The sequence below is a fragment of the Myotis yumanensis genome, unplaced genomic scaffold (assembly GCF_028538775.1).
Source record: "Myotis yumanensis isolate MYYU_CA2020_CCGP unplaced genomic scaffold, mMyoYum1.0.hap1 SCAF_7, whole genome shotgun sequence".
Taxonomy (NCBI): domain Eukaryota; kingdom Metazoa; phylum Chordata; class Mammalia; order Chiroptera; family Vespertilionidae; genus Myotis; species Myotis yumanensis.
The window spans coordinates 32,736,708-32,756,422 of NW_027223758.1; the positions used below are offsets into that span (position 1 = coordinate 32,736,708).

At 47.5% G+C, this 19,715-nt stretch overlaps 1 protein-coding gene and 1 long non-coding RNA gene across 5 annotated transcripts in view; one reads left to right on the forward strand and one right to left on the reverse strand.

Annotated features, from left to right (window-relative positions):
* Positions 1 to 8,599, reverse strand: part of LOC139013780 (uncharacterized) — a 55,218-nt gene extending 46,619 nt beyond the window's left edge. The window contains exon 1 of the long non-coding RNA XR_011472122.1: positions 8,043 to 8,599. This is a non-coding gene — a long non-coding RNA (uncharacterized lncRNA). The remainder of the gene's footprint in view (positions 1 to 8,042) is intronic.
* A 79-nt stretch (positions 8,600 to 8,678) lies between these two features.
* CSNK2A1 (casein kinase 2 alpha 1) overlaps positions 8,679 to 19,715 on the forward strand; it is an 80,447-nt gene continuing 69,410 nt past the window's right edge. For 3 of the 4 annotated variants that reach the window (XM_070420090.1, XM_070420089.1, XM_070420088.1), the window contains exon 1: positions 8,679 to 8,798. The gene's annotated coding sequence lies outside the window, so the exon portion shown is untranslated. Of the gene's footprint in view, positions 8,799 to 10,758; positions 10,842 to 19,715 lie in introns of those variants that run through there. The other variant, XM_070420091.1, reaches the window with a different exon arrangement.

Genomic DNA, 19,715 nt, shown 5'->3' on the forward strand with positions numbered 1-19,715 from the left:
GGTCCCATCTTGTGTATAGCTCCCATCTTTCTCTGTCTTCTCCCTCTGGCATCATCATTATTTCCAATCTACTGAATCATTCTCATCAACATAAAAATATGCTAATATGTCTGCATTTAAGTAACTTCTCTTAACCGCACTCTGCTCTCCACCTAACACCCCATCCTCAGTCCTAAAGCAAAACCCCTCAAAAAGCTGTCTGTACCCACTGCCTCAGTGTCTCTACTTGCTCTCCTTCCATTACAGAAAAGGTACAAAAATAGTACAAAAAATACCCAAATATCAATCACCCAAATTTTTACCATCTTTGCTTTATCATTCTCTTTCTTCCCTCCTCCTCAACTCTTATAGAGTAAGTTGTAGACGTGAGTCCTTTATCCCTAAAAACCAGTGTGTATTTCCTAAAAGCAAGGACTTTCTCTTACAATAACCAAGATCAGGAATTTTTGCACTGATACAATATTATTATCTAACTAGAGGCCTGGTGCACAAAAATTTGTGCACATGGAGGGGGGGCGGTCCCTCAGCCTGGCCTGTGCCCTCTCGCAGTCTGGGACCCCTCGGGAGATAACGACCTGCTGGCTTAGGCCTGCTCCCGGGTGGCAGAGGGCAGGTCCAATCCCTAGGTGCAAACCCTGGTCGGGCTCAGAGCAGGGCCGATTGGGGAGTTGGGGCGCCGCCCCCTGTCATGCACAGAGCAGGGCGGATTGGGAGGTTGCGATGCCACCCTCAGTCGCTCAGGGTAGGGACGATTGGGGGGTTGGGGCACTGCCCCCTGTCACACTCAAGGCAGGGTCGATGGGGAGGTTGCGGCGCCACCCCGTCACGCACAGAGCAGGGCCCATCAGGGGGGTTGGGGCTCCGTACCCTGTCACTCACAGAGCAGGGTCGATCAGGGGGTTGGGGAGCTCCCCCCTGTCACGCACAGAGCAGGGCCCATCAGGGGGTTGGGGAGCTCTCCCCTGTCACGCACAGAGCAGGGCCCATCAGGGGGTTGGGGAGCTCCCCCCGTCACGTACAGAGTAGGGCCAATAGGGGAGTTGGGGCACCGCCCCCTGTCACACACAGAGCAGGGCAGATCAGGGGTTGGGGTGCCACCCTCTATCACTCACAGAGCAGGGCCGATCAAGGGGTTGGGGCGCCGCCACTCTCACACTCAGGGCAGGGCCGATGGGGAGGTTATGGCTCTACCCCGTCACACACAGAGCAGGGCCCGTGGGCGGGGGGGGGGGGGGGGGGGTGGAGGGGGGGTGGGGTTGGGGCGCCGCACCCTGTCACACACAGAGCCACAGGGCGATCAGGGGGTTAGGGAGCTCCCCCCTAGCAGGCACAGAACAGGGCTGATCAGGGGGTTGGGGCGCCTTCCCCTGTCACGAACAGAGCAGGGCGGATAGGGAGGTTGTGGCCCTGCCCCCTGTCACACACAGAGCTGCAGGGTGATCAGGGGGTTTGGGTGCTGCCCCCTGTCATGCTGATCCCGGTGCCGGGAGGCCTCGCGGCTCCGCTGATCCCGGTGCTGGGAGGCATATTACCCTTTTACTATATAGGATAGAGGCCTGGTGCATGGGTAGGAGCTGGCTGGTTTGCCCTGAAGGGTGTCCTGGATCAGGGTGGGGGTCCCCACTGGGTGCCTGGCCAGTTTGGGTGAGGGGCTGAGGGCTGTTTTCAGGCTGGTGGGTGACTGAAGCTCCCAACCACTCCTTTTTTTCTTTTTCTTTTTTATTCTGGGCCAAGGCCTCTGCTGCTGAAAGCAGGTATCTGGTTTGTTTCGGTTCTATAATCGAAACACTGTATCATCTCCAGCTCTGAGATCCCGGCCGGCTGAAAGCTGGTTTCTGGGGTTTTGTTTAGCTTCTATATTTGTTACAATGTTTCAAACTGCCAGCTCAGAGGCCAGCAAGGCAGGCGGGGAACATTGGAGTCCTCCTTCACTGAAGTAAGCAAGCCTCATGTTCGCTTCCAGCTGCCTGGCTGCCGGCCGCCATCTTGGCTGGCAGTTAATTTGCATATCGCCCTGATTAGCCAATGGGAAGGGTAGCGGTCGTATGCTAATTACCATGTTTCTTTTTTATTAGATAGGAGGATATAGAGACCTTACTCAAATTTCACCAATCGTTCCACTACTATCCTTTATAGGCAGTGAAAAATCAATGTTTCCTGGTCCAGGATCTCACACTGTATTCAGTTCTTGTGTCTCTTTGGTCTCCTTAATCTAGAACTGCTCCTCAGTCATTCTTTGTCATCCATGATCTCGACATTTTTGAAGAGTACAAGCCGGTTTCCATTTTGTAAAAATACCCTTCAATTTGGGTTCATGAATCAGTTAAGCATATCTGGCAGATACCACTGAAGGGATGCTGTGTCCATCTCAGGAGGAACATGATGTCAATTTGCCCCATTAATGGTGACGCTCCCTTTGACCAGTTGGTTGATGTGTCTGCTGGGTTTCTTCACTGTAAAGTTACCATTTTACCCTTTGTAATTAATAACTATCTTGTGTACAGAGGCAGAGCAGCATCGAACAGATTGTCAAACTACAGCGGGAAGGCCGGGGAGGGTTGGGGGGCGGAAGGGGGGGGTAAGAGATCAACCGAAGGACTAGTATGCATGCATATAAGCATAACCAATGGACACAGGACACTGGGGGGTAGGGGAGGCTGGGGGAATGTCAAGGAGGGGGAAAAAAAAAGGAGACATATGTAATACTGTTTGTAATACTTTAAGCAATAAAACAAAAAGAAAAAAAAAGAAATAAAAGAGAAACTAAAAAGAACCGTCCCATTTACCATTGCGACAAAAAAAATTAAGATACATAGGAATAACCTTAACTAAAAAGTTAAAAGACCTGTATTCAGAAAACTACAGGATGTTGAAAAAACAAATAGAGGAAGACATAAACAAATGGAAGAATGTATCATGTTCATGGATTGGTAGAATCAACATCATTAAAATGTTCATACTGCCCAAAGCAATCTATAGATTCAATGCAATCCCTACTAAAATACCAATGGCACATTTCACAGATCTAGAACAAACTCTCCAAAAAGTCATCTGGAATAAAAAAAAGACACTGAATAGCCACAGCAATCCTGAGAAAGAAGAACAAAGTTGGAGGGATCACAATATCAGATATCAAGCAATATTACAAAACCACTGTTCTCAAAACTGCTTGGTACTGGCACAAGAACCAACATATAGACCAATAGAGAAGCCAGAAACCACCGAAACCACTATGCTCAATTAATATTTGACAAAAGAGGCAAGAGCATACAATGGAGTCAAGACAGTCTCTTCAATAAATGGTGCTGGGAAAATTGGACAGATACGTGCAAAAAAAATGAAACTAGACCACCAACTGACACTATAAACAAAATAAACTCAAAATGGATAAAGGACTTAAACCTAAGACAGAAAACCATAAAAATCTTAGAAGAATACATAGACAGCAAAAAATATCAGACATATGTCATAGCAAAATCTTTACTGATACATTTCCTGGAAACTAAGGATAAAATAAACAAATGGTACTACTTCAAAATAAAAAGCTTCTGCACAGCAAAAAAAACCTTCAACCAAACAACAAGAAAGCCCATTGCATGGGAGAACATATTTGCCAATTATATCTCTGATAAGGGTTTAATCTCCAAAATTTATAGGGAACTCATGCAACTTAACAAAAGGAAGATAAATAATCCAATCAAAAAATGGGCAAAGGACCTAAATAGACACTTTACAAAAGAGGACATACAGAAGGCAGAGAGACATATGAAAACATGCTCAAAGTCACTAATCATCTGAGAGATGCAGATCAAAAAGACAATGAGGTACATCGCACACCTGTCTGAATGTCTATCATCAACAAATCAACAAATGACAAGTGCTGGCGAGAATGACAAGTGCTGGTGGGAATGCAGACTGGTGCAGCCACTGTGAAAAACAGTATGGAGTTTCCTCAAAAATATAATTCCCATTTGACCCAGCAATCCCACTTCTACGAAAATATCCCAAGAAATCTGAAACACCAATCAGGAAGGCTACATGCACCCCTACTTTCATAGCAGCACAATTTACAATAGTTAAGATTTGGAAACAGCCTAATTGCCTATCAGCAGATGAGTGATTTAAATCAGTGATACATTTACACAGTGGAATACTATGCAGCTGTATAAAAGAAGGAACTCTTACCATTTGCAACAGTATGGATGGACCTGGAGAGCATTATGCTAAGTGAAATAGGCCAGTTGGAGAAAGATAAATATCACCTGATCTCCCTAATTTGTGGAATATAATGAACAACATAAAGTGATGAACAAAAATAGAGCAAGAGTCATAGAAGCATTGAACAGACCATCCAACGTAAGAGGGAAGACTGGGGAGATGGGGGTAAGAGATCAACCAAAGGACTTGTATGCATGCATATGAGCATAACCAATGGACACAGATAGTATGGGGGTGAAAGCATGTGCTGGGGCGTGGGAGTGGCTGGGGAGAGGACAATGGGGGCGGGAATGGAGACTTATGTATTACTTTAAACAATAAAGAATTTAAGTTAAAAAATAAAAAAAATAACTATCTTGTGAGAACTCTAAGACTATGCAAATATCCTGTTTCTCCTCAAAGTTTAATCTACTATTGATTGAAGCATCTATGAATGAATCTCTCCTGAAACAATTATTACTATGGTGGCTGCCAAATAGTGATTTTCTAATTCTTACTCTTCTAGATTTTAGGTGACTTTCTGCCCTTAAAAAGAGATTTCCTTTTCCTTTCTGTCTTTCTGTATTTAAATCCTCTACTCTCTTAATCCCACTCCAATCAGGCTTTTGCTCCCACCATTCTCCTTAAACTCTTTCCTATCCAACAATGCCCTCCACTTTGCTAATTCAGTTTTCGATTCTCATCTTCTTCTTTTTTATTTTTAATCCTCACCCAAGGATATTTTTCCATTGATTTTAAGAGAAAGTGGAAGAAAGAGGGAAAGACAGAAACACAGATTGCCTCCTGCATGCGCCCTGACCATGGCCCAGGCGGGGGAGAAGCCTGCAACCAGAGGTATGTGCCCTTGACCAGAATCGAACCTGGGATCCTTCCACCTGCAGGCCAACGCTCTCTCCACTGAGCCAAACTAGCTAGGGCAAGATTCTCATCTTCTTGACCTCTCAGCAGCATTTGACACAGATCACCAGCTCTCCCCCTTTGAACTGTTTTCCTTACTGGTCCCCAGGACACACCCCTAGCTGCTCTGCCTCGGACTCCTTTGTTTCTTATCTCTTAATGATGGAGTTTCAGTCCTTGGTCCTCTTCTCTTCTCTGTCTATGCTCACTCCCTTGGAGATCTTACCCAGTTGCATGGCTTTAAAAACCATTTCTACAACGAGGACTCCTGTGTTAATCTACTTGGGCTGCCAGAGCAAGATATCACAGACTGGGTGGCTTAAAAACAGAAATTTAGCCCTAGCTGGTTGCTCGGTGGGTAGAACGTTGGCCCAAGGACCAAAGGGTCACAGGTTTGATCCCCATCCCCAGTCAGGAGGTGGGGGGGTGGGGTAGGAAGGCAACCAATTGATGTGTCTCTCTCACATCGATGTTTCTCTCTCTCCTCTCCCCCCTCCCTCCACTCTCTCTGAAAAAAAAAAATGGAAAAAATATCCTCACTCCTTGAGTAAAGACTAAAAATAGTAGTAATAATACTAAAACAAAAAATAATAAATACATTTTTAAAATTGATCCTATGGCACTTCTGAGCCTAGGCCTCAAGAGAGGCCTTGCTGCTTTTGTTCTCTTCCTTTTGGAGGTCATCCTGTAAGGAAGCCTGAGCTAGCTTGCTGAAGAAGCCACGCGAAGAACCAAGGCACTCCAGCCACAAACCCAGTCAGCGGCCAGATCTCTGAATGAGGCCATATAGGACCAGCCAGCCTGTCACCTTGCTGACCTCAAGGGCAGGAGTAAGCCCAGACAAGACCATGTGCAACAGAAAAGAGCTATCCTAGTTGAGATATGTCCAAACTGCCAAACCATACAAATAAGCAAATAATGATTGTTGGCTTAAGCCACTCTGTTTTGGGATGATTTATTAAGCAGCAATACGAAGCTGATACATTTAGGTTCTCAGTGCAGTGACCCAGGTTGAAATGCAAGTTCCATCTCTGGCATATGATCTTGGGCACGTCCTGTAATCTTGCTGAACCTCAGTTTCCTCATCTGTACAATGGGATACTTTTAGTTTCTACCTCCTCAGGCTGATGTGAAGATTAGATGATGAACATTCAGTGTATGGCATAGGGCAAGCACTGTCAACATTTTAACTGTGGTTGTTGCTGTTGTTGTTTGAAGGAAGTCTAGCTTGATACTTGCTATGTAGGCCGTCAAAAAGAGTAATGTGAAAGATAACTGAGCTTGTCTTTGGAGGCTCCATAACTAGTGGATGTTGGAGACTGGGGGCTTCTTGGGACCAGAGACCTATATCAGGCTAGCCTGGGAGATGGCAGGGGTTGGGTCCCAACTGTGTCCTACTTGGTACAAAGCGGCTGTATGTGTGTGCCTGGTGAGCCCTATGAATGAGGTCACGAATGGAGGCTGGAATTGGGTGGAAGAATGAACAATAATGCTGTAGGAGGGGCTGAGATCATAGGAAAGGTGTGAGGGCTAAATCTTGGGAATACCCGCACTCTGTGAAATTACCTTTTTAAAAAAAATATTTTTATTGATTTCAGAGAGGGAGAGGGAGAGATAGAAATATCAATGATGAGAGAGAATCATTGATCAGCTGCCTCCTGTACGCCTCTCACTGGGGAATGGAGCCTACAACCCCGGCATGTGCCCTGACCTGCAACTGAACGGTGACACTCAACCACTGAACCACATTGGCCAGGCTGAAATTACTTTTTTTATTCTTCTGTTTACCTGTGCATAATCTGTTTCTCACTTTAGAAGGTGCGCTCCATAAGGAACTGGTATCGGTCTTGCTCATGCACCTCACAATGTCTGGTTCATAGCAAGTGAGTAAGAGCTGAATAAATGTGAACGAAGGTGGGAAAAAGGGAGCCATGAGAGCCAAAAAGACATGGTCCAAGAGCTAAGCGGAAGGCTAGTCATTTCCTGAAAGAGGGCTTCACAGGAACATTGGGATCATCTTCTCTAACCTCCTCAGTCCACAGTTGGGGAAGCAGAGGCCCAGAGAGGACGAATGACCAGCCTGAGGACACCCATGACTGCAGATTCCCTGCCAATGAGACCGAATGCCACAGACCTGCCTGACAAGGAGGCACAGAAAAGTCACGGCCACCTCCCTGAGGCCATCACTGTAGGTCAGCAGCTGCCGCCACCCCCATCCCATCCCATCCCATCCCATGGGGGCGAAAATTGTCTCTCTGGGAGCAGAGGTGCCAGTAAGCTAAACTGTCAATGGAGGGCTGGAGCGGGCAGGCAGCCCCGGGGTAACAGCTGGCAACACCAAAATAACCCGGCCTCCTCGCCTTGTTCCAGCCCTCACACCTCTGCCCCCTCAGAGGCAGACGAACACGAATTCCTCCGTAACACTTCATACACCAGCTTTCAGCAGGGCCTGCAGGAAGCGGGGGTGGTCATGAGACCCAGCCCTGTCCACTGGGGGCTCACAGTCTATGATGAAGCAGGCAGGCTGGGCACCCGTCGGGCTGCTAAATGATGGTGCCTAGGTCTTGGGGAGCTCAAGAGAGGGAAGATCCTCGGAGAAAAGGACCCCTGAATTACTTTAATGAATGTTAGCCAGTCCAGGAGGTAACAGTAACCGAATGGAACTGCCAGTGAGAAAGGAGGCAAAACAGATACATTTCAGGAATTGGGGGGGGGGGGGGGGGGGGCAGAAATGGAGGTAAAAAGGGGGCTGGATGGGTTGTCCAAATGATGTTGGAACATGGACGTCAAGAGGAGAGATTTGCTGTTTTTGGTGCACAAAGGAGAGCCTCGGGGATTTTTAACCCAGGTTGGCACTGCACAAAGTGCCCTGTGGCTGCTTTGGGGAGGTGGCCCGGACAAGAACAGGGGTGGGGGTGCAGACCGACCCGAGAACGCACTATTCCGGATGGACAGCTCAGCCAGGGCTCCTATGGGAAGCAGGATGAGGTCTCAGTGTCCAGAAGGCCGGCATCGCCCCCTCCTCGGCTCCGGTGCCACACCATCCCGGGTCCAACCTCCGCTCGCTAGTTCCGGACTCGAAGTTGGAGCAGACAAAAATGTACCGCCGGAACCTTCCTCCCAGACGAGGGGCCCGAGCAGGAGACTTCAACTTCCAAAATGCCCCGCTCCTCAGCTCCGCAGGTCGCGCATGCTTCTTTCCAAGCAAGGCGGGCCGGCTGGCAGACGGACGGGCCGCGTCAGCGGGCGGAGTGCGGGAAACCCGGCGGCCGCCATCTTTGCTGGGTCAAACCAATTGGGAACTCAGGGGGAGGCTCGCGTTGTCTCTCTCGCCAGTTCTTAGAGGTACTGGAATCAAACGCGCTAATCATTGCAAGTCCTTTTATCAGGCTTTACCTTGAGAACTCCTTCCATTTTGCACCCCCATCCGGAAAAGAACCCCAAGGTACAATAGGACATCCCAGCACGGCGGCACTCGCCACGGTTCCGCTGGGGGCGGGGCCTGAAGCCGTCCCGCCCCGCCTCCTGGCAGAGCGGGTTTCCGCTTCCGGCGGTGGCGGGAGCAGCCTCGCTCTGGTCCCTGCGGCTGGCGGCCGAGCCGTGTGTCTCCTCCTCCGCCGCCGCCATATTGTCTGTGTGAGGAGAGGGGAGCGCGGCCGCCGGCGCTGCCGCTTCCACCACAGGTACAGTGGGAGCCGCCAGGCGAGGCTGCCGGGCGGGGGAGGTTGGCCCAGAAGAGGGCAGCCGGGCGCGGCCGCCCCTGGGGCCTCCAGCGGGCTCCGGAGTGCCCTTCGCCTTCCCCTGCCCCCCCTCTACACACACACCAGCCGAGGCGCCTGCAACCCACCGGGGAGGCCCGGGGCCACCCCACAACCCGGGGCGGGGTAGCGGGGGGCGGGGGCGAGACGTGGGGGCAGAGGCTGATGTGAAGGTGGGAACTAGCCTTCGGGAGCCCAGCTTATTCGGGGAAAGAGGACTTCACTGAGGCGGGGACTAGGGGTAACTTGGGAGGAGGGGGTCCCCCAGGGGGACGGGAGCTGGCGGGGTGGGGCCGCAGGGGGATGCTGGGGCCGGTGCCTAGGGGAGTGGTGCCTCCTGGGAAGGGCGGAGCGGAGCAGCTGGGGACGGGGCGGGGGGGCCTTCGCGGGGTCCCTGTGGGCGAGGCCGGGCTTCGCACCTGCAGGCTGGGCTGCAAGGCGGGGGGACCCCGGGCTCGGCCGCCGAGGAGAAAGGCGGAGGGCGAGGACCGCGGAGCGGGGCGGACCGGGCTGGAGCTGGAGTTGAGGGTAGTTGGGAGCCAGGTGTCAGAGGAGAGAGGAGCGGAGTGGAAGGCTGGCCGCGAGGATACCTGTCCGTGCGTGACCTTTTGAAAGAGCAGGACTTTTCCTTCGTCCCCGTCTCTCCTTCCCCCTCCCCCGGCGTCAGAACATTTTTAGCCGAGGCAGGTGATGGGTGGAGCTTCTGTAGTTTGTTTTTGGGAAGCAAAGTCAGGGTCAGAAGTTGCTTCTTGGCCGTTGCTGTTGCGGAAAGGAAAGCGTTCTGGACAGGAGGTGGCGGGCTCATGGGAGAAGACTCGGTTACCTTGCCGCCGCCGAGTTCTGTGAGGAGGGTGTGGGGGGAGAGGAAGCTGGAAAGGGAAGGTGCTGCTTCCCGGCGGGGAGCCCTCCTCCCAGCCCGGGGGCTGCAGAGCGGCCGGTGGCGAGGACCGACGGCCTGGTGCCCGGGTCGGTGTGACTGCTGCGGACGGTGCTGCCGCGGTCCAGTCCTCTTCTATCGGTAAATTGGGGTGAGGATAGTCTCTAGAATAGATCGTAAGTTTATGGTGAAGAGTAAATGAGATCATGTGTGCCAAGTGCTTACCACAGTGCCAGTAAGTGCTGGATAGCTCTTTCCTGTCACTGTTATTAAAAAATAGCTCTTACTGTCACTGTTATTAAAAGGGACCAGCTGGTATATTTGGTTCCAAGTAAAACTTAATAGTCAGGAACCTTAACAGTAGGTAAGGCTTCAGAATATTACCTTTGTACTTGCTGCAGTGTTTTTGTTTCCTTGTAAGTCTTCTGGGTTAACGGAACGGGCTTGTTGGACCTTGGGGATGAAAGATCAGGACCAATACTAGTCCTCCCGCAGGTCGTTTTATTTTATTTATTTTTTTTAAATATATTTTATTGATATTTTTTTTTTACAGAGAGGAAGGGAGAGGAATAGAGAGTTAGAAACATCGATGAGAGAGAAACATCGATCAGCCGCCTCCTGCACTCTCCCTACTGGGGATGTGCCCGCAACCAAGGTACATGCCCTTGGGACCTGGAACCCTTGAGTCCGCAGGCCGACGCTCTATCCACTGAGCCAAACCAGTTAGGGCTCCCGCAGGTCATTTTAAAAAGTTCACCTGCAGCCCAGTCAGCATAGCTCAGTGGTTGAGCGGCAACCAATGGACCAGGAGGTCACGGTTCGATTCCCGGTCAGGGCACACGCCCGGGTTGGGTGCTCAGTCCCGTGTGGGGCGTGCAGGAGGCAGCCCATCAATGATTCCCTCATCATTGATGTTTCTCTCTCTCTCCCTCTCCCTTCCTCTCAGAAATCAATTATATATATTTATTTTATTCTTTTTCTAAAGTTCATCTGCAGTTTACCTGGGAAGGTTTGTCCTGTGACTTCGAAATCGATGAATTTTCATTCCTGTTGGAGGAGGGTATATGACTTGTAAAAGGAACAAAAGGATTGTAAGTTTCCTTAGATTGATTCATTAACTGATTACAAAGTTAGGTCACCCTGGGGCAACGTATGCCTAGTTATTTCCTTTTGTACTGAATACAGTAGAGAAGAAAAGCACACATTTGGGGGTGGGGGGCACATTGTGTTATTTTCTGCATAATGGGTTCATTAATTGCCTTGTATTGGGGATGAAACAAGTGTCACTTTCTTTTCCACAGTGTATTTTTAAGCTTTCCTGTCATCTAGCTACCCTCTTCAGGGTGAGGCTTTGATTTTACTGTTGTCTGTCTCTGAACATACACCTTTACATACTCCTTTGGAGAAAGGAGAATTTTTCTTTAGGAACTGAGTTTAAAGCCTTACATAAGGATTGAGTTTGTAGTAGGCAGAATGGCCCCTCCCCAAATAAGATGTTAATTCTGTAATCCCCAGAATCTTTACATATGTAACATGATAAAGGGGACTTTGCAGATGTAATTGGGGTTAAAATAGGAAGATTGTCCTGGATTTTGTGGGTAGGCCCAGTCTAAAAGCAGAGAACTTTCTGTAGCTGGGAGTTAAAAAAGAGGTGGGTCAGAAGCAAAATTGGGAGATCTGAATCATGAGAGGGACCCCATGTGCTGTTGCTAGAGGGGGCCACTGGGAAACCATGAGAAGGGATGTGGGTGGCCTCTAGTAGCAAAGACCAGCTCTGGCAGACAGCCAGCAAGGGAAAGGAAACCTCAGTTGTACAGCCACAAGGAACTGAAGTTAACAGTTCTACATGAGCTTTGAAATAGATTCTTCCTCAGAGTTTCCGGCAAGGAATATACCTTGATTTTGGCCTTGTGAGACCCTAAACAGGAAACAGCCAAGTTCATCCAACTTCTGACCTGCAGAAACTGAGATAATAAATTTCTGTTGTTTTAAGCCACTACGTTTGTGGTAATTAGTTGTGGCAGCGATCGCACACTAGTACAGATTTTGGTACCAGGAGTTGGGGTACTGATACCTAAAAATGTGGAAGGGGCAGTGGAGGCCAGAAATCAACCTTCCTTCCTTCCTTCCTTCCTTCCTTCCTTCCGGAAAGGAGAGGGAGAGATAGAAACATCAATGATGAGAGAGAATCATTGATGGGCTGCCTCCTGCATGCCCTCCATTGAGGATCGAGCCTGCAACCCAGGCATGTGCCCTTGAACGGAATCGAACCCGGGACGCTTCAGTCTGCAGGCCGATGATCTATCCGCAAAGTCAAACTGTGCAGGACCAGAAAATTTTTGAGGATTATGGTAGAAAAGACTTAGAATAGATTGTTGCTAGAAATATGGATGTAATGCCTTTGTTAATGAGGGCTTGGTTGGAAGTGGGATATGCATTCATTGGAGACTGGAGGAAAAAGGATCCTTGTTACAAAGTGGCAAATATGCTTAAGAACTGTGTCCTGTGGTTATGTGGAAAAGAAAACTTAATGTGATAAACATGGATATTTGGCTGAGGAGATTTCCACAGAAAAGTCTTAAAAATGCACCCTGGTTTGTTTGTGGATCTGAGTCTGACTAGGGGAGTGAACCTTTGTGAAATTCATGTAAAGCCTTCTGGGTTCTTGAGGATTTATACTAGCAGAAACAGCTTGGCTTGAAAGAGAGTAGGAAATTAAAGAGGACTGTGAACCCCCTAAATGCTACTAGCAGAAAGCAAGCTGGTAAAACTACTCAGGTATAAATGTGCTGGCTTTTATAAAAAAAGAAGAAGAAGAAGAAGGGTGGAACCAAGGGCTCAGAGAGCTGAATGCCACTGAGGATTTTTCTCTGGTTTGGAAATGGAATGAATGGAGTTAGCTCAGATTTTGAAACTGCTTTGGACCAATGGATCTGTTTTCTCTTATATTTTCCCTGCTTAGACTAGAATGTCTATAACTGGTGCCCTATCCCTGACCCCCATTGCATGTTGGGAGCAGATAACTTTTCTTTAAGGAATTGTAAACCAGGGATTGTAGTTAATGTATTATATCCAGAGCCTCATTATACCTAATTTAGATTATGAGTTTTGAGACTATGTTGGGAGGCAAGAGGGTGGGTGTAGTAGATAGAATGACACTCTCCTACCCCCAAAGATGTTCATAACCTCATCCCTGGATTCTGAATTACAGTAACATGTGGCAAAGGGACTTTGTAGATAGGAAATTATTCTATTGCAGATTATCCTGGTTTTTCTGGGTGGGGATTATTTTCTAGAGAACAAAGGCAGCAAAGATTATTCTATAAAGTGATTTGGTCCTGGAAGACTTCACAGAATAATGGGATTGAGTGGAACCTATGCCTCTTTCTTTTTTTTCTTTTTTTAATCCTCACCAGAGGATATTTTTCCTTTTTTTTTTTTTTTTTTTTTTTTTTTTTAGAGAGAGGGAAAGACAGAATTTCAATGTGAGAGAGACACATCGATCCGTTGCCTCCTGCATGTGCCTTGACCAGGGCCCAATCCAGGGAGGAGTCTGCAACCTAGGTAGTCGTCCTTGACTGGAATCAAACCCAGGACTCTTTGGTCCTCAGGCCAACGCTCTATCCACTGAGCCAAACTGGCTAGGGCTTTATGCTTCTTTCTTAATGTTTAAGTGTCCTGTTCCTGGCTTTATATGCAATTTGGAAGGACTACATGATGAGCTTGGTTAAATGTAGATTCTAGAGCTACAGGCCATTTTAGTAGGATTTCTATAAATTGATGATTCTTCCATGCCTATAATAAACTTCTTGGGTAAATGGCACAATTTTGTCATTAATTTTTATTGGCTGAATAAAGCAATGAGTTTATGTGACAACCTTTTAAAGACTTAATTTCCTATTTTTTAGAGGAGATAGAAACGGGTGATTGTTTTTATGAATTGATAGCCACCTATACGTACATTGATCTGTCTGTTTTTTCACACCTCCCATCCCAATCCAAAGATGTTGTAAGGTTGTTTCTCCCTGTCATTGTTATTTGAGGTTAAGAGTCAGATTTGAGGATCATACTTGCAGAGTGGACTTCTAGCTTTTAAGAAAAAGTACTGTTTTTTGCTCTTCAACAGTATCCTATTGATTAGATTCATAAAATGACTCTACTGAGGGAGACTTCAGAGGATGGAGAAATTTTGTTTTGTTTTGAGTTAGTTACCTAATTACAGTGTGATTACAAAATCAACATTTCAGGGTATGAGTGACTTTTGAGATTATTTGTTGGACTTTTAGCTTTAGAAGAAAAGAAATTGGGCCACATGAAGGTTAAGTGGTTCAACCAAGTATCTTAGCCCTAGAGCTGGCCTAGTCATCCTGGTCCAGGCAATGGAGATTCATGGCTTCTGACTACACCACGTCCTTGAATAATGTGGTGTTTTGTTTTGTTTGTTTTGTTTTGTTAGAAGCTTAATGAGATGCCATAGGAATTTAACTCTTGCTTATATCGATTAGCCTGTGATAAAATTGGTTTCCTTATACTTATAGACAACATTAAGTGAAGACTTACTATATATCTCTGTGCACCCCTCCCTGCATTGTACTTTTTCTAGATTTTACCTTGGAAAGGTTATCTCTGTGCCTCAGTTTCCTCATGGGGTCATTGTGAGTATTCAGATTATGCATGTAACACATCTACACTAATAAAAGAGAAACATGCAAATTGGTGTCACTCTGCTACCCTTCCCATTGGCTAATCAGCATATCCTTATGCAAATTAACTGTCAGCCAAGTTGGCGGCCGGCAGCCATGCACTGAAGCGAACAGGGAGGCTTGCTTGCTCCAGTGATGGCGGACTCCAACGTTCCCCGCCTGACTTGCCAGCCTCTCAGCTGCAACTCTAAGCAACTATGTACTATGTTGCAAATATAGAAGCTAAACAAAACCCCAGAAACCGGCTTTCAGTCTGCCAGGCTTCAGCCAGCCGGACCGCAACATTGTATCAAATACAGAAGGTAAAGGCCAGAAACCTGCTTTCAGCAGCGAGGCCTCAGAGCTAAAGCTGGCCCAGAATAGAAAAAAAAGAAAAGAAAAAAAGGAGCAGTTGGGAGCTTCAGTCACCTGCCAACCTGAAAATGGCCCTCAGCCCCTCAGCCAGACTGGCCAGGCACCCCAGTGGGGACCCCCACCCTGATCCAGGACACCCTTCAGGGCAAACCAGCCGGCCCCCACCCATGCACCAGGCCTCTATCCTATATAGTAAAAGGGTAATATGCCTCCCGGCACCAGGATCAGCGTGACAGGGGGCAGCTACCAAACCCCCTGATCGCCCTGCGGCTCTGTGAGTGACAGGGGGCGGGGCCACAACCTCCCTATCTGCCCTGCTCTGTTCGTGACAGGGGAAGGCGCCCCAACCCCCTGATCAGCCCTGCTCTGTGCCTGATAGCAGGGAGCTCCCCAATCCCCTGATCGCCCTGCGGCTCTGTGTTTGACAGGGTAGAGCCATAACCTCTCCATCGGCCCTGCCCTGAGTGTGACAGTGGCGGTGCCCCAACCCCCTGATCAGCCCTGTTCTATGGGTGATAGAGGGTGGCGCCGCAACCCCCCTCCACGGGCCTTGCTCTGTGTGTGACAGGGTAGAACCATAACCTCCCCATTGGCCCTGCCCTGAGTGTGACAGGGTGCAGCTCCCCAACCCCCTGATCCGCCCTGCTCTGTGTGTGACAGGGGGTGGTGCCCCAGCTCCCCTATCGGCCCTACTCTGTGAGTGACAGGGGGCGGCGCCCCAACCCCCTGATTGGCCCAGCTCTGTGAGTTACAGGGGGTGGCGCCTCAACCTCCCCATCGACCCTGCCTTGAGTGTGACAGGGGGCGGTGCCCCAACCCCCCAATCGGCCCTACCTTGAGCGTGACTGAGGGTGGCATCACAACCTCCCCATCCGCCCTGCTCTGTGCATGACGGGGCGGCGCCCCAACTCCCCAGTCGGCCCTGCTCTGAGCCTGACCAGGGGCTGCACCTAGGGATTGGGTGTGCCCTCTGCCACCCGGGAGCAGGCCTAAGCCAGCAGGTCGTTATCTCCCTTGGGGTCCCAGACTGTGAGAGGGCACAGGCCGGGCTGGGGGACCCCCCCCCTCCCTTCCCAAGTGCACAAATTTTTGTGCACCGGGCCTCTAGTCTATATATATAAAAGCCTAAGTGACTGTTCTACCGGTAGCTATGACCTGCACTGACCACCAGGGGGCAGATGCTCAACACACAGGTATGGAAATGTGGAACAGACTGATGAATCTGGGTGGGGCGGGGGGGGGCTGAGAGATTAACCAAAGATCTTATATGCATCCTAGAGGACTGGTGCTCAGATTTGTGCACCAGTGGGGTCCCTCGGCCTGGCCTGCGGGGATCAGGCTGAATCTGTGCACCAGGCCTCTGACATCCCATGAGGGGTCCCAGATTGCGAGAGGGCGCAGGCCAGGCTGAGGGACCCCACCGGTGCCTCTAGTTTAGCATAATACTTAGCATAATAAGTGCCCAAAAGATGTTGACTGTTAGAACACTTATGATTATTATTTTGACAACTATATGACATTTGCATAAATTACAGTACAAGCTGTATAAGTTCAAAAATTGATAACTGATATGATTTGCATTGGATTAGGTAAGGACTTAGAATTTTAAGGTAATAATGCTTGTGATGCTTGATTTAAAATGACAAACTGGATTTGATCCTTGGTCTAACACAATTCATTGGGTGAACTGGACCAAGTTCATTTCACAAGAGTATTAGTGTGTTTATACACCTAAACTACTTTGAACTCTTAAGGTGGATAATTTCAAAAGTAGAGTATCATTTAATTGTTTTTTTCTTTTTTTAAAAAAATATATTTTATTGATTTTTTTACAGAGAGGAAGGGAGAGGGATAGAGAGTTAGAAGCATCGATGAGAGAGAAACATCGATTCAGCTGCCTCCTGCACACTCCCCACTGGGGATGTGCCCACAACCAAGGTACATGCCCTTGACCAGAATCGAACCTGGGACCCTTTAGTCGGAAGGCCGACGCTCTATCCACTGAGCCAAACCGGTTAGGGCTAATTGTTTCTTAATAGAAATCTAGGCCACCTAGCTTTTCAAATGAAGAAATTCCTCTAGGATTATTAAGAAACTGCTGTCATTGTAACAAAGCATATATTTACATTGGGTTATAGGCCATTGGCAGTTTTTCTTAAATATTTGGTGTGCTCCAGGGTAGATATCAGCAGACTTAGTTGTTGACCAAAATTTTTTTTTTCCATATTGTAGAAATTAAGGATTAAGTCTTTAAAAGTTTTAGGTAAATGAATTCACAGTGTCATGCTAGGAGTGGCATTTCACTGGTTTCTACAAATTCTGTGCCTTAGACATAAGAAACCTACTTAGCAACCGTTACTATGGTAGGCAAGCTTTTTTTACATTAGTGATAATAGTGTTTTCTTGCATTGAAAATAATCGTGTTATCTGATGTGAGTGTTTTAAGGTTCAGTACCAGAGTATACTTAGAATAATCTTTAAATACCTTTAATTGGCCACTGTTTTTCTTTTCACAATTTTTGATTTTGTGGATTTTTTCTGACAGGTTTTTATTAGCTGAAACATTTTAATCTGCTTGAAAAAGTGAACACTAGAAATTTTTCTGAATTTATGACTGATATAGTAACAGGCATTTCTCAGTTTTAGTTATTTCATTAATGTTCTACAAAATTTAGGAAAGCAACCCTGTTAAAAATGAATGGGTAAATTATTTTCCTAAAGAAATGAACCATAGCATATTATAAAGTACAAAATAGTCATTTTGGGCTATTGAATTTATAACCAGTCAAAAGATGTTACTCATTCAACAGACCCTCAGTGCCTACTACATTTCAGATAGATGCTGTGCTAAGGATCTCTAGATTGTCTCTATCCTCAAGCCTACAACTGAGGACATTATGTAATGATGCATATATCATTCTACAATTTAGTAGCTTTCTAAGATGTTTTCTTATGAAAATTTCTGTTCGCTTTCCTCAGACTTGGGGAAAGTTCAATTGTATAGTTTCTGAAATAGCTACAGAAATTTGGGGGTGGGGAGTTCAGACTTTCTCATTCTTGAACATTGCTTGTCGGGGAGCAACAGGATTGTTGGAATGAGACAGACCAAGTCTGGGGACTGTTACTTTACATCTCTCAAGCCTAGATTTTTGTCATCTAAACAATTTAGATAACTACCTTGAACAACTTAATTATTAACCTGTAAAATGGGGGTTGGTAGTACTTGTGAGGGTTAATAACTAAAGAACCAGATAAATTTATCTCAGGGTTACTGTGAGGATTAAAGGAGATAATTTATGAAATTCTGGGCACCTGACTAATATGAGTTCTTTCCCTTTTCTGTCAGTGAAATCAATGTGTTCAATGTCAGTGCTGCTGCTCTTTATTCTTTATTTTCATTTTCTGCTGCCAGTAGTTCTTATTTTTTAATGAGGCCTTTTGACCTGTACTTCCTGTTTCTGGTCTGGCCCACTTAATGGGTGAGGTACTGAATTGTTGCTGTTGATAGGTGGGTTAGTATGTAACTCAAGCTTGGTGTAGATGCCTCAGTTACTCATATACAGTGCAAATTGTGAGAATGGTTCTTTAGTCTTCATGAATATAGGATTCTCTTGCTTCTAGATAGAGAAGGGAATCCCATCTCAGACTTGGGGTACGTTCAAAGTTTGCTCACCTTATAGACTTGTGAACCTGGATTAGAGGTCTTATTTGTCAGTGGTCCTTTAATTATAGTTTGGGAATTACTTATGCATTGTATGTTAGGGATATGTTTGAAGAATTGTATCCTGCATTGACATCTTCTGTATGCCCTGTTCTCTTAGGTAATGCACTAATTTGCTTTCTTATTTACTTTGTATTCTTAAATAATACACTCCTTAGATAGAGAAGGAACCTGTCTTTATCAGTAGTTTAAAGTAGTTAACATGTTCTGTGTATTTATGACTATATAACATGAAAACAAATAGCCATCTGCCTTGGAATTTTTCTTCCTGAGCAGAGGGGTTCAGATCTGGCCTCAGCCACTTAGTAGTCCTATGACTTGGCAGGCTTAACCTCTGGACATGTTTAGTTCTAAAATGGGAGTGTGCATCTCATACCAGGCCAGGCTACTAGAGGCATTTAAATGATAGCAGTAATTATTACATATGTAAATGCTGGATTATATTTAAGTTACTCTAGGTCTCAAATGAAATTTTCTTTTAGTTCCAGAGAGTTGTGGCCAGTGGAATAAAGTGTCAGTTGTGACTTTATTTTGTTTTTGTTGCCTGGTAAAAATATACACAGTGATATCTTTGCCCATCATCCTATATAATCCTATATAATAAAAGCCTAATATGCAAATTGACTGAAAGGCGGAACGACCAGGGGGCGGGGCCGGCGAGCAGGTGGTGCCAGGCCGGCCAAGGTGGGTGCCAGCAGTCAGAGGGAGGGGACAGTGATGGGGGGGCGGGGGCCGCCTCTTGCTGGCCTGCGCCATATCCCTATCAGCCCGCAGGTCGCCTCCCACAGAGGGAGGCCAGACTGTGGCTTAGGCCTGCTCCCCGCAGCCATCAGTCGGATATCCCCCGAGAGCTCCTAGTCTGTGAGAGGGCACAGGCCGGGCTGAAGAACACCCTCCCTCCACCCACACGAAATTCATGCATGGGTACGGTTCCTAGGCCTTGCTTGCGATCAGGGCCATCTTCCCCGGCAGCTGGCCCCGCCCCCCACCACTACCCACCCCAGAACCACTCACCATCGGGCAGTCGGAGCCTGCTGGCCTGGAGGAGGGATCGAGAGGTTGGCCGTTCCCACTGGCTTGCTGGCCCCGCCCCCCCGTCACAGGTCGCCCTCTGTGTGCGGGGCGGGGGGCCTTGGCCTGGCACCACCGGAGTCCGCCGCTACCCACCCCGGTTCCCCAGTTGCCAT